At 45.0% G+C, this 12,402-nt stretch overlaps 1 pseudogene; it reads left to right on the top strand.

The window, feature by feature from the left end:
- The first annotated feature begins 2,343 nt into the window (after nucleotides 1–2,343).
- Nucleotides 2,344–12,402, top strand: part of LOC132532186 (large ribosomal subunit protein uL11-like) — a 93,173-nt pseudogene continuing 83,114 nt past the window's right edge.

Genomic DNA, 12,402 nt, shown 5'->3' with positions numbered 1-12,402 from the left:
CCTGCCAGTTTATACTGTATGTGGTCACCTACCTCACTGATGAGATAAAGAAGCATGTCTGTTCCCCCAAGGCATGACTTCCTGTCTAGTTCCTGATACTCTCTTGCATCAAATCCTGCCCATTTTCACAAACTGGCCCAGGAGAAATACCAGCAGGAGATAAAGGAATTAGCATTTACATTTAGGACTCAATCATTAGGAATACAAAATAAAACATGACCTCTGTTCTCGGAGACTTCCTGTGGGGGAAAGGAGGCACAGGCATCTACACAGATCATCACAGAACAATGAGCCAGGTGATAAAGAGGGATGGATGCAGCACTGTGGGAGCAGCCCAGGCTAGGTTTCATCTGAGTCAGGAAGGAGCAGATGTCTACGTGGCAGACAAGGGAAGGAGGCATTGTGGCCAGTGGAAGGATTGGTGACCGGGGAGCATGATGTGTTGGGGAATGTTGGGGAAACCCCAAGTAGCTTGGTAAAACCAGACTGCAGTTTCTCATCAAGAAGACAAGAGAAATAAAGTGCTGGTGAGGGTGTAGAGAACGGGAACCCTTGTACACTGTTGGTGGGAATGTAAATTGGTGCCGCCACTATGGAAAACAACATGGAGATTCTTCAAAAATATAAAAATAGATCTACCATATGATCTAGGAATTCCACTTCGGGTATATACCCAAAGGAAATGGAAACAGGATATCAAAGAGCTATCTGTACCCCCATGCTCCAGTAACGTTGCAGCATTATTCATAATAGCCAAGATATGGAAACAACGTAGTGCCCATCAGCAGATGAATGAATATGGTGATATATATGAAATATTATTCAGTCACGAGAAAGAAGGAAATCCTGCCATTTGTGACAAGATGGGTGCACCTTGAGGACATTGTATAATATAATATAATATCACTCATATGTGGAATCTAAAAAAGCCAAATTCCTGAAAACAGAGAGTAAAACGGTGGTTACTAGGGACTACAGGCTGGGGGAGTAAAAAGAAGTGTTGTTTAAGGGTACAAACTTGGAACTAGTAGATAAATACATCCTAGAGATCTAATGCACAGTATAGTGAATATAAACAACAATATCGTGTTATAATCATCAAACTTCTAAGATACTAGATCTTCATTATTCCCACCACAAAAAAGAAATGATAATTAAGGACTTTCCTGGTGGTACAGTGGTTAAGAATCCGCCTCCCAGTGCAGGGGACAGGGGTTCGAGCCCTGGTCCGGGAAGATCCCACATGCCGCGGAGCAACGAAGCCTGTGCACAACTACTGAAGCCTGTGCATCTAGAGCCCATGCTCCGCAGCAAGAGAAGCCATCACAGTGACAAGCCCGCGCACCTCAACGAAGAGCAGCCCGCACTCGCCACAACTAGAAAATGTCTGCAAGCAGCAATGAAGACCTAACGCAGCCAAAAATTAAAAAAAAAAAAAAAGAAATGATAATTATGTGACATGATAGAGGTGTTAACTACTGCTACAATGGCCATCATATTATGGTATACAAATGTATCGAATCAACATGTACACCTTATATTTACACAATGACATATGTCAAATATATTTCAATAAAAATTGAAATAAAGCATATTAATCCAAAAAATACCTGTGGAGTTTTTAATGGGGCATTCGTGTATCAGTAAAGGTCTAATGGAAAAATGGAGTGAAGGCATGGGGGGCAGGTGGACTGGGCAGACTCTTCATGGGCCACCCAGGTGATCCTCAGATGTCTCCCAGATCGTTACTGCTTTCTCCTACAACTGGTCTTCACAGTCAAGCTACATACCATATTGCCTGGTATGCAATGAAAATGAAAAATGATTAACTTATTTTACCAGATTTATATTCATTATCTTAATTTTAATTTTCTTTTATCCCTCTTATACTCTGCAGAGAGATGTTCAGTATCAAAGAGTTTCTGGCTCCATCAGCCTAGGACATCACCTCCATCCAGCCCCATCTCCTACCCTTGGCAGAGGGAGATGGGGCAGCAGTTAAACAACTGTCCTCGAGTGAACCCAAGCAGCCTGTCCCCACACCTACCTGAGGTTCTGTGACCGGCCAGGGGCTCCTCGTTGGTGCTGCCACCACTCGTGATCCTGCATGGTTAAGGCTGGAGCTGCCTAAGCACGGCCATCTGAGAAGAGCTTGCAGCGTGTTGGGGGAGGTGCAGTGCAGCATCAGGACACGACCAGCTTCCAGAACTGCCCTAGTGACTACAGGACAGACTGGATCTGCACTGGGACCATTTGCAAGGGCCTTGGGTCCAATACTAGGCCTTGGTACCATCCCGGTCTTCGATTTCCCATCTCACTTGTGTTCCTTTCCATTTCCGCTAAATGCCGAAAGACCAAGGGGGAGCCATTGATGTTGTTTTCCCTGCCAAGTGGATGAACAGGTCAGCTTCTTCCTCATGGCATTCAAGGGCCATGTGATCGGAACCTGCTGACCCTCCAGTATCTTTTCTGTCTCTCGATTCAAACCTTTTACCCTGGCCAGGCAGCGTCTGTTGTTTCATTTCCAACTGGACTCCTTTGAGCTGTAGCTCTTTCCTGTGCCTGTGATGGCCCCCTGTACCTCATCACACACCCCATCCCAACCTGCTCATTCTTTGAGGCTCAGGCCCAGGTTCAAACCTCCCACGAAAGCCCTTCTGGCTTTTATGCCCTCACATCTTTTCAGAGATCTGAACTCGGAGCCCCGAGAGCATTTAAGGGCTGAGAACTCCGATGGGAACCTCACTGTTCATTCATGTCCGTGAACGTGTTGACTTCCCAAACGGCTCCGTCAGCTTCCAAATGGTGGGTGCTTTGTACTTCTGTCTTCTCTGGGATGGTTGGCCCAAGACAGGCTGCAGGAACGTAGTCAGCTCTCGTGGCTTAGCAATGGGCTGACGTTTTTTGTTCTGTTGACTTTTTTCTTCCCTTCAAGGTAAGCATTTTCACGTGCAGAGAATGAAGTATGAAATCCCAGCCTTGGAGCTTGAGGGGCACTGGGCAGGCATATGCTTCATTCTAAACTCCAAGCAGGGGTGTGTCCAACCCTCTGAGCAGATCCCCGCCCACCCCTTCCTGGCAGCTTCTGCGGGCTGCCGCCTCCCTGGAGCTGTATTTGGCAGAATTCGAGGGACTCTTCCATATGCTTGACCACAGCCTCCACCCCAGAGGGCCCAGTGTATAGCCCCCTCCATGCTAGGTTCTGAGGGTAGATGGGAAGCATCTAAGCATCTAAGACTCAGACCCTGCCTTTGGAAACTTGGGATATGGCTTTCATCCTGGGGCAGTGCTGGGGGAGATGGAGGTTTGGACAGGCAGGGAGACCCAGGAGTGCCCTTCCAGATGTGGGGGAGGAGCCACGACCTGTCTCCTTTTGCCTCTAGCACAACTCCTTTGTGACCTCTTCTCTCTGGACCTTTGTTTTCTAACCAGCTGCTCCCTGGCCTACAGGATTGCCGGATAATGATCTGAGGTGATGTGAGGGGAATACACTTTTGAGGATGAAGATAGCCTCTGAGTGAGGGGTCAGACCTTCCTCGCCTTTTGTGTGAAGTTAGTGCCACCTCACTCATATTTAAACTCTATTTATCACCAGCTTTACCGTTCTCGTTTTCATAGATCGTTGGACTAGCGCGTTGTACCCTTTTTAAAAGCTTCTTTAAAAAAAATTGCGGGATAGATTTATGTTTAATGCATTGTTAAAACATGCAACTGTATCAGTTCGTCAGAGCAGGACCCATTCTCTGAGTGTGTGTGTGTGTGTGTGTGTGTGTGTGTGTGTGTGTGTGACAGTCACACCATGGGGGCTTCTCTTGGCTGTAAAGGAACCTGGAGATGTTGAGGTACATCATTCAGGAGGTCTGTGGTTCCCTAGTCTATCATTTTTTTAAAAAAAAATTATTTTATTTATTTATTTTTGGCTGTGTTTGGTCCTTGTTGCTGTGTGTGGGCTTTCTCTATTCGTGGCGAGTGGGGGGCTATACTCTTCGTTGTGGTGCACTGGCTTCTCACTGCAGTGGCTTCTTTTGTTGTGCAACACGGGCTCTAGGTGCACAGACTTCAGTAGTTGTGGCACACAGGCTCAGTAGTTGTGGCTCGCAGGCTCTAGAGCGCAAGCTCCCTTGCCCCTCCTGCAATGCAAGGACGCAGGGAGAAGACAGCCATCTGGAAGCAGAGAGTTGGCCCTCACCAGACACTGAATCTGTTGGCACTTTGATCTTGGACTCTCAGCCTCCAGAACTGTGAGAAATAAATGTTTGTTGTTTAAGCCACCTGGTTTAGGGTACTTTGTTATAGCAGCCCAAAAAGACTGAGACACTGGGTGTGATCCATCAGCCAGGTGGGCTTGGGCAAGGGAGAGGGCAGGGCTGAACTTGGCTGGATCCAGAAAGCATTAAGTAGGGGGATCAGTTTTAAAGGTGGTTCACATGGGGAGTTGCAGAGTGGAATTACAGATCTGTCCTGGGCTGGGAGTCTACAGGGAGACTTGGTGAGCTTATAAGAGTGTTCCATATTTGAAACCCTTTTGGCTCTTCAGATACACATTCTCTAGAAATTTTGCCCCTGTAGAAAAAAAGATTTTCCCCAATAGTCATAAAAAATGTGAGAGAAATGAAAATACATGTAATCGTACTTTAAATGTATTTTCCCATAATACTACTTTAAAACTTTATGAATGTAAACACTTATTAATTATAAGTTGTTGATAATATATGCATAGAGATATGAAAACATAGGACAAAGTCATATGCTTTCAGTAGAGAATGAAGAGATCTTTATTTAAAAAGCCATATCTTTTCTAGAACAGAGCACATCCATTTTAGATACTCAGAGTTCTAGACCAGGGGACCTCTTAAGGTCCTGCAGCTCTGAAGCTCTATGAAAATGCATCTCCTTATTTTCCATCCGGTGAAATGGTTAAACAATTCTGTAAAACTCTGTCTGTTCATCGGTTATGTTGTCTCTGGCTGTGCTCTAACACTGCACTAAGAATTGCATTTTTCTCTCTCCTGACTTAGATTTAAATCTTGCAATCACCACTGGGAAGTGAGCTGTATCATCTTGAGAAATCAGACCACAGAGACGGGCCTGCAGCTGGCAGGCTGGGTCATCTTTAATCGCTTAACCCTTCATATCAAAGGATGGGTTGTAGCAGCAGATTCCTCCTCGAGAATTTGCCGTGGCAGATTTTCTCAAGGAAAAGCTGAAAGCTAAAATGAAACGGAGTGTGTACAGCAAAAACCTTGCCTTATAAAATGGTCTTTTGTGCCTATACACACGACCAGCTTTATGTGTATCTCCATGTAACTCTCTCCTGTGGGCATGTGTCCGTGTCTGGGGCATGTGTAACTGTGATGTGTACATACATGTCCTTTAACATGAGAATATGCAATGAATCTTTGTGTGCATGTGTGGACGTAAGTATGTTAGTGTGTATGGATGTGTGGTGTGTCCAAGGAAAATTCTTTCCTATCTCATAAAATAAGATCCAGGCTACTTAAGGCTGGTATAGAAGATTGTTTAAAAAAGTGGCTGTGATAATTCCCTTCTTGTATTTATACCCTCCTAAACCGACTCTGGACTTGGCCATGTGCTTGTCTTTAGTCAATGGGACATTACTAAATGTGACACAGAGACCTGAGAAGCAATTGCACATTGAAGTTGTCTTCTCCCGCTGCTCTTGGAACCCTCAACCAACACACTGTCAATGAACAGGGCAAGCCTGCTGGAGACATGTGGCCCAGTGGCCCTGCCTACCCCAGCTGACAGCCACCACCAGCTGCCTAACATGTGAATGAGGCCATCCTAGACCAAGCAGCCCTCATCCCACCTGTGAGCTTTATGCAGCCACAGAAGTGATCCCAGGGAGACCAGCAGAAGAACCACCCTGCTGAGCCTGGCCCAGATTGCCCACCCACATAATCGTGAGATAATACAAAATAAGTGGTGTTTCAGATCACTAAGTTTTGGAGTGGTTTGTTACACAGAAAGAGCTAACTCACTGATCTAGTTGGTAGTAGTGGGAAAAGTCTCTCCATTGGAGGAAGGGGTGTTTGGTAAGAACTTCTGGGCATGAGTCATAGGGAGACATGTTATTCCACGTTCAAACATTCTTTATAATCCTGTTTTCACTTTATGAATTTAAAAACATAAAAATTAGCTCTTACTGGAGGACCCACCACTAATTCTCACACAGGAATGCATGTTAGCAAGACAAGCATGGGAACAGGAGGACGGTGCTGGCGTGCTCCAACAATTCTTTACTGAGTCCCTGGGAAGAAAGCCAAAGAGAAACAAACCCAGGGAAGGTGCTACACTACAGAATCGATGTGAAGGCTACAGCTTGCTCTTTGGATACGAAAGGATTCATCTCATTCCGGCTCCCAGCCTGTCTCCATGGGCGGGGTGGGGGGGGCATCACTTCAGCATGTATTACCCAGGAGCTCACCCCAGGCGTCTTGACTCCTTGAAGAACAGAGCCTATAAAATGAGGCTCTGAGAGAAACAAGATTCTCTTCCCTGCCTGAGGCTTGCCTTTCGGGAACCTGCCAACTCTTTGGATAACTGACTCTGGGATGATTGTCCCTCTCAAGGGAGACCATGTGTACTTCCAGGGACAAGACCTTTACTCTGCAGACCACAACAGGATATCAGGATACAATGTTCAGCCTGTTCTAGATGGCTCTACTTACATGTAGAAGCAGAGGTTGGGTGAGAAAATTGTGTGTGTGTGTGTGTGTGTGTGTGTGTGTGTGTGTGTGTGTGTGTGTGTATAAATGCAGGAATATTGGCTCAGAAGTCAGGGCACATGACTTTTGCATTCCCAGCTCCAGTCCTGTTTTACAAGAAATTTCTACTTGGTGTGATTTGAGGGGGTTTAGGGCAGAATCTAATCTGCTATTTATATCAGGACTTTGGATCTGAAAGATATTTTATTTCTAAGAATCCTCTCTCAAAACACAGGAATACTCACACACCTCTGTTATCTGTTAACTCCTAAATAGGAAATAGCAGAAATAAGGCAGCAGGTAGAGGCTTTGGAGCTCTTAGGGAACGCCGATGGATGTGTGGACACCAATACTTATTACCTTTCATACTTTAGGTTTCATCCAAGCCTGGACCTGCCCAGCCTTCTTGTAAGTAAATACATTTCACACACTGTCCCAAAGCATGTGCTACATCAATTAGGTCAAAAGGCTCGATATGACTGACCTGTTATTTTTTTTTTTGGTAGATGTAAGGACATTATGTATAGGAGAAGGAAAAGAATTGGATTAATTATATTATTATTAACAGAAAAAAAATTGCTTTCTAAAGTAATAGCTATTGCAAAGCCCTGTACGATGTCCTTTACACATTGGTGTGCATTATTACTGCTCCAGTTTTCCACATAAGGAAACTGAGATCTTTAACTGGAAAGTTCAAGTGTCTCATCTACGATTGCTGGTAAGAGGACGAAAACTCCAATACAGCAGGCCTGTCTGATGTTAAAGTACTGCTTTTAAAATAATTTATTACGAAATATTTCAACCATACAGAAAACTTCGGAGAACAACAGAGCAACCACCCATGTGCCCAATTTTATTAGACCCGAATAGTCTGCTGGACTCACATGGATCTTGTGCTCATCATCCCCTTTAAAAGATAGTTTTATTACATATGTGCATCTCTAACACTATATTGCTTACTTGGTTGTTTTAAAGTTTTCAGAAAAAGAAATCATGTTGTCTGTAGTCTCCTGGAACTAACATTTTTCAACAATATGGTATTGCCAAGAGTCAACCACATAGTTGTGTGTAGCTGCCGTTCATTAGTTTTGAGTGCTTTACAATGTTTCATTGTGATGTACTCTAGAATTTCCTTATCCATTTGGAATTGTTCCAGATTTTTTCTTCCGAGAATAGTATTGCTATGAATGCTTTTGTACATCCTTCCGGGTACACTTATGTACCCGTTTCTCTTGAGTATATACCCAGAAACAGAATTTGGGGGTTGTAGGATATATGACTATTTAACTTTATAAGATAATGCCAAATTCTTTTCCAGTGAGATTTTATCAATTTTCTCTCCCCGTGGCAATCCTCTGGATCCATATTGTCTCTAATATTTAGTGTCATCTTTTTTTTTTTTTTTTTTTTTTTGCGGTACTGGCCTCTCACTGTTTTGGCCTCTCCCATTGCGGAGCACAGGCTCCGGACGCGCAGGCTCAGCGGCCATGGCTCATGGGCCCAGCCGCTCCGCGGCATGTGGGATCCTCCCGGATCGGGGCACGAACCCACGTCCCCTGCATTGGCAGGCAGACTCTCAACCACTGCGCCACCAGGGAAGCCCAGTGTCATCTTTCTTAATTTTGCCAATTAAATGGAAATCAGATGCAACTCGTTATGCATTTCCTTGATATTTCCTCAAATATTTATTGGCCATTTGTGTTTTGCCTTCTGTGAGATGATTCTTTACGTCTTCTGTCCTTTTCTTTCTATCATCTTGTTTGCTCCTTTCTTACAGACCTATAGTAGTTCTTTGTATATCCTCAATACTAATCCTTTGTTGGTGGTATGTGTCGCAAATATATTTTTTCGATTTGTAATTTATCTTTTCCTCTATTTTGTGTGTAAGATCACATTTTGTTACCCTCTTTTCCCTCTTTTGACACCTCCCCCCAGTTAACACTATTAACTGTCCCCAGAACAAAACCAACTTGACATAGTCTTGTGTTATATGGCTTGATGTAGTGGCATTTTGGTTCCCATGATTTCAAGGAACCGTCTGTTAAACACATGTTAGTGTCCCAGTGGTAGACAAATATCCCCAAGGAACTGATTGAATTTTAATAAGGGGCTTCTGAGCCCTAGGTAGTGACTTGGAAGAAATATTTCTGAGCTGAGTGGCCACCATCCCTCAACCCTTATCTGTCTACACCCACCGCTCCCACCGCTCCATGGGCAGCTGAAATATGTTTAGGATTCACATATTATAGAACTCTTCTGAAATACAATTCCCCAGGAAGCTTTCATTTTTCTCCAAGTAGTAAAACTCCCACTTCCTGATAGTTACGAAGATAGGTTTTGTTGTCATAATGCTTTCTCTGTGTGCTGCTTTGCAATCAGAGTTTTCACCACTCAGTGGATCCATCACCGAGCAGCACATTACAGCAAACGCGTATCCGTTTGCCTCTATTATTGTCATAATCAAAAGGCGGGGCTACACTGAAATATTTGCTTCGTGCATGCATATCTGTTATCCGAAGGGCCTTTTAACCTAAATGGTGTGCTTTCTGTAATGTGTTCGGTTAATGAATGGGTCTGTGAGGGCCTCAGAGCAGTGCAATGTGGGAAGAACGCTATAATTTCTTTTTAACATGCAGGAATTCTGAATACGAGAAAATGCATGCCAAATTTTATTGCTTCTAAATCTGAATAATTGTATTTCTGGGCTGTGCATCTGGGTAGATAATAAAGCCACAAAACAATTTAATGAAACATATAAAAAATAAAATGACATTACTAAATATTATAATATGAAGAAACTATTTTTTGCATATTGTCACCTAATCTTTCAACCATATAGCAACAAATAATGCAACCATAATTGAAAGTTTTATTATCCATCTGAGTAAATTGAGCTCAAATTTACCTTGTTCTTGTTAGTTGGTGGGCAAGCCTATTGGGGTTACTGACAGGATTTCATTTTCATGGTGGATTATTTTTTTTCCTTTTCTATGTAATCTAAAGTGGTCAGTAAATAGCCCTGTTGCTTAATTGATTCTGAACCCAGCTCTTCAGAAGCCACCCCTTGGCCCTGTGACCCATGCTGGCAGCCAGCCCTGGGTCTGCTGAGTTTCAGAAACTGGCTCCACACCTCATGAGTCTTCCTGGTCCTAGAGCCCCATAGACTCACCAAGGGCCCAATGTCTTTACTCTCTGCTGCATGCCATGTTCCACTCATATTCCACTCCTGCAGCCCCAGAGGGAGATGCTCCATCTGCTATGGAAGGAATTTGATGGGATTTCTGGAGTGGAGACTGGGAATATGTTGACTAGTGTTGGACTACCAAAAGGATCTTTCACTTCTGACCTTGAGACCCACACATTAGCCCACACTGCTGGAGCTGAGGCCCCCGAGTTCTCAGGGCAGGCCGTGGGGCATGGGGGATGCCAAGACTAAGGTGAACATGGCACGGCTTTGTGGGAAAATCTCTACTGATTTCAATAGTAATTTTTGGTTATGTTTATTATAAAATATTCAGCCTTTTCCTGGAGCCTCGGTTTGGAGAATCAGTCTACCTAGCTTTTTCCCTGCTTCCAAGGCCACTGCAGTGGGCCTCTTGAGATTGTCCAAGCTGTGGGCGGCCACCTGGGAGAGAGGATGTTTCTTCATCAGGGAGACTCTGGGACACCTCATTGCAAGAAAGCCCTGGCTGCAGGCCTCACGACCCTTCTTTCTTACTCCCAGGAAGCCTTTTATCCCCCTTGTCTGCATTAGGGAGAGTGAGTTAGCAGGAGAGACAAGCAAGTTACACTTCCAGAACTGTTCTCCCTTTACAGAGCTCTGGCATGGAGTCTGGGCCCTATTCCATTAGAGCCTTTTTTTTTTTTTTTTTTTTTCAGGGAACTTGCCCTCCTTTCCTGCCATTCGGTCTAGGTCAGTCCTACTCTAGTCCATCTGGTGTGTTTCAATAACTCCATGCTTCAAGGAGAAGGACTTGGGGATTTCCATCTCTTTACTTCTGAAGCCCTGATGTGCTTATGCAGATGTACCCAGACCCTTAGCCTCAACCTCCAACTGCAAGTACAAAAGGGTGAGTTGGGGGAGGAGATCCAGCATCTCTGGCCTCACCGCTCCTGGATGCCACTGACCAATCAAAAGTTCCCTCCACATGGGCTTCCCGGGTGGTGCAGTGGTTAAGAATCCACCTGCCAAGGCAGGGGACATGGGTTCGAGCCCTGGTCCGGGAAGATCCCACATGCTGTGGAGTAACTAAGCCTGTGCGCCACAACTACTGAGCCTGCACTCTAGAGCCCGCGAGCCACTGCTACTGAGCTCACATGCCACAACTACTGAGACCCGTGCGCCTAGAGCCGGTGCTCCACAACAAGAGAAACCACGGCAGTGAGAATCCCATGCACTGCAACGAAGAGTAGCCCCCACTCGCCACAACTAGAGAAAGGCTGCACGCAGGAGTGAAGACCCAATGCAGCCAAAAATAAATAAATAAATAAATAAATAAATAAATAAATAAATAAATAAATAAATAAATTCATTAAAAAAAAAAAGTTCCCTCCACACACATCCCCTCTCTGGGCAGAGTAAATCTGCCCAGAGATTTACTCTGCCCAGAGAGGGGACGTGTGTGGAGGGGACACATTGGTTATGCTTTCTATTTGCACACAAGTCCTCAGTTTCTTTAAGTCCTTAGGCTTCAAAGATAGTGAAGTCCCATTAGGATTAAGAAAACCTCATCACCAAAAAACCCCACACCCCATTGACAGCAAGGTCATGGTGATACTTTGGAGCAATTATTTTCAAACAAGACTTCTAAAAAATATGGTGCTTGCTATGTGCTAAGTTTTTGACTCATCCTCAGATCCTGTGGAGGGAAATGGGGGTAACCAGGAAGGGGAGATAAAGAAGACTGTTTGCTTTCTCTTGCCCTTTGTGTAATTCTGTATAAAACTTTGAAAACAGGGGTTGGGGCAATTTTTTTTTTTTTTTTTTTTTGCGGTACGCGGGCCTCTCACTGTTGTGGCCTCTCCCGTTGTGGAGCACAGGCTCCGGACGCGCAGGCCCAGCGGCCATGGCTCATGGGCCCAGCCGCTTTGCGGCATGTGGGATCTTCCTGGACCGGGACACGAACCCGTGTCCCCTGCATCGGCAGGCGGACTCTCAACCACTGTGCCACCAGGGAAGCCCCTGGGGCAAGTTTTAATTTGCCAAGTAGCTCTTTGGGGGAGAATATATACTCCTCATTGCCCCAGTGGAGGGACATCTACACTCCTGACATCTCCCCAGGCTCCCTTCCGTGGGTTGGGGGATGGAGATGAGAAGCTAGGGGGTGGGGGTGGAAGATGTTGAGCTTAGGTCTTGCTCTCCCTCTGGTCAGAGGCAGCCAGTGTGCAGGATTCCAGCCCATGTGTTCTCCACCATGGTGTGTAGGGCAGGGCAAGCCAGAGCTTGTGCAGCTGTGGGGACTCTAATTTAAGGGTGAAGGACCAGCCGGACCACTTGGCCACAGAGCTGAGCTACATTAATCTTCTGTCAACACTTGGGTTGACTCCTATGGCTCTGAGAGGACAATGGGGAAAGGCTGATACCGATGTGCCTGACATTGTGATGGAGAAGAAAATGATCCCAAACTGAAGTTTGGAAGCAAAGCTTCACAGCAGCATCATTCTTTTAGAAACA

This window comes from Lagenorhynchus albirostris, chromosome 14, assembly GCF_949774975.1.
Source record: "Lagenorhynchus albirostris chromosome 14, mLagAlb1.1, whole genome shotgun sequence".
NCBI lineage: Eukaryota > Metazoa > Chordata > Mammalia > Artiodactyla > Delphinidae > Lagenorhynchus > Lagenorhynchus albirostris.
This window is presented reverse-complemented; position numbering and strand designations above follow the sequence as displayed.